Below are 2,956 nucleotides of genomic sequence, written 5' to 3'. Positions count from 1 at the left end.
GTGTCCGTCTCCTTGGCTTTCAGCACAGAACCCCTGCTTTTAAAACACCCCGGAGTGTTTTCTTTACTTGAGAAAAGGAAGCACCTGGCAGCTGGTGTCTGTTCAGGCTTGGCATCATGTGACCGAAAGTCTACATGTGAACTGCGGACACTTGTAGAAGTGAAAGCAGCAGTATAGCACTTAAGTACATACCCACAGCATGAACTATCTGCTTCTTCCTCTTGACTTCAGAAACATATTTTTATTGACATGCGGAAATGTCACGCAGTTAGCTCCGCCCTCCTCGGGGAGCAGAAGAATCGGGAGATTCGCTGCCATAGGCCGAGGAAAGCATCGGTCCAGCGGGTTGGAATGTCTCACCGCCCCGCTGAACGAGCGCGCCTCCAGCCTCCGCCAGGCAGGCACTTCACACTGGCGTCATATCTGTCACCTTTCATACTGTGTGTCCCAGTGGTCGGTGTCAGCCGGATGACTATCATCTGTTGCTAAATGTATTGAACTGGAAGCCTGACATTAATAGTTGGAGCTTTACAATAGATGTATGGAGAGTGTGTGGTAAGTTGTATGGTTTTAGGTTAAAAGCATTGAGTTATCGCCCAAAAAATATATATATATTTTACGCATTGATAGGTAGTTCTTAAAAAGCCTATTTCAGTGTATCGTCCCCGACAATATGACGATTAAAACTCATACATAGTTACAAATCAATAACATGAGCAGAAAACTCTGGTTTCAGAGTCTCCAATTTGAGGATATGCTGTTTCTGCTTTTAAATCATTAGAAATGGATTATATTTGGGATTATGGTCTGAGAAAAAAGGCATTTAAAGTTGTCCCCTTGGACTTTAAAACTATGATGGGCATTTCTTTTTATTTTGCTTTTCTTACAGTTGACCAAAATGATCAATCGAGAAAACAACCGGTAGATTAATCAGTAATCAAATAGTACATTTAGAGGATTCAAAAAAACTTGTCATTGTAACTAAGTTTAGTAGCTGCACTGAGATTTGGGATTTTGCATTTCTCCGCCATGTCGTCAATGCAGTTGACTCAAGCATTTTGAGTCTGTTGTCTTGGTTCCAGTCACCGACTGCAGTGAGCTTCACATTCACCACCTTCTCAAAATTAGTAAAACAGAGGAACAAGGCACCTCAACACCCCAGTCGGAGTGATTTCAAAAACTTCAAACTTCAACAGTCAAACTCTTTATTGTCAACTTCCCTCCCCTGTTTACATGTACACTGGTTGGGTTGATGGCAAGCAAATAAAAGAAGGAAATCAAATGGGGTAAGAAAACATTGTCTATCACTTTATTTAAGGTAGAGATAGTGTTGTTTGAAGTGAGAAATGTGCTGGTGTTGGGAGATCAAATTGTTGTTAGAATTTCAGAACATCCAAACACTGGGACAAAGCCCAGTGTCCCTGAAATCTGATTCAAGATGCCAAGTTGAACACAAGCCAAAATATTAGGAAAAAAACAGCTTATTGGGCAAGCTGAGGCCACCCATATCAGTTGCCATCAGTCTTGGCTGTCCTCCCTGCTTTTTACCAAGCCAGTAAAGGTCTATCTTGAATTTTTCAATCAAGGCGCTGTTGGTTTTGATGAGAGATTCCTTCCCCAAACTTGTTTTCCTCCATGTTTTAACCTTTTTAATGTGCTATAAAACACACTTTACTTTACACACGTTTACTTGGAAAAAGGTCAAACTCTAAAAAAAATGGACATCTGCTTGTCAAGATAACCGACTCGGAAGTATACTGAAACCACAGAATGTTTTTGTGGCTACTAAATTTGATGCTGTGAATGTTATTAATGCATCAACTTCCTTCCAGACAGAGCTCATTAAAGGCTGCACATGTCATGACACTTGAATTCTTTCCAAGAAGCAAATGGTAATGAAGGTTTCTTCGTCTCTGCTCATTTTTATTGCAGTTATACCACATGCCTCTGTTTGCTTCACTGTTTTGATTCAGACACACTTAAGCATCTGTTGAGCTATTGTTAAGCTCTCTGTGATACAATAACACAAATATTGCATTACACTCACATATATACAGCATTCCAAATTTAACAATTAAACAGGAAGGAGATTAGTAAGGAGAAATACTGTCAGCATTTTTAATAGCTTAAAATGGAATTAAGGCATAGCCTAAGTATACATGTTAGAAGCTATAATAAAGGCTTCACTAATGGTTAATATTACAAGACCCTTTAGTCTAGGTCAAACCTTCTGATGCCTTAAAGCCCCTGTCACTTGGTACACCCACACTTTAAACCTCTTCGCAGGACTGTATGGGCAGACTGAGGTTGCTTGACGTCTCCCTCTTCCTGTTAGTTTTGTTGCATCTGTTAAGGTGGGACAACTTTCACTTTTGCCATTCTTATTGGTGCATGGGCTTTGACCTCAGCAATTCCCAGAGGTCTAATCAGCTATAATAAATTAAAACACCTGTGTTGTTGTGCCTTTAATTAGGTATGACGTGAATTTATACAGGAAATGTTCCTTTGACTCTAGCAAATATATGTATGCACACACGCAAATAAACCCAAACGAGCCTTTTAGTGAAATTTCTGACATTGTAATAGCATATGAGGACCAACACTGCCCCCCTCTGCTGAGCTCGAGAACTGCCCATAGGGGAGAGGTTCATGTCAGTGCATCACTTCTGTGAGGACATTGAAGCAAGAGGGTCCCACTCTTACCTTACTTTCTCACAGTACTTTAAACACACTGAACATATCTGTTACTTGAAATATAATATTCAAAGGTGCTATTGTATTTTTTAGCAGGCCCCCAAAAGCTTTAACTCTGTTTATTTGCTACATGTCTTCTCTTTTGCTGTCTTTTGTTTTCTCACAAAACCCCATTTGGTGGCACACAATGTGAAAATTGTCATAATAAATAATGTTTTAAAATGAATGTAATAATGATTTTGTGGGTTATAATTCTATATGT

The sequence above is a fragment of the Enoplosus armatus genome, chromosome 22 (genome assembly GCF_043641665.1).
Source record: "Enoplosus armatus isolate fEnoArm2 chromosome 22, fEnoArm2.hap1, whole genome shotgun sequence".
In the NCBI taxonomy this organism is placed as follows: Eukaryota; Metazoa; Chordata; class Actinopteri; order Centrarchiformes; family Enoplosidae; genus Enoplosus; species Enoplosus armatus.
This window is presented reverse-complemented; position numbering follows the sequence as displayed.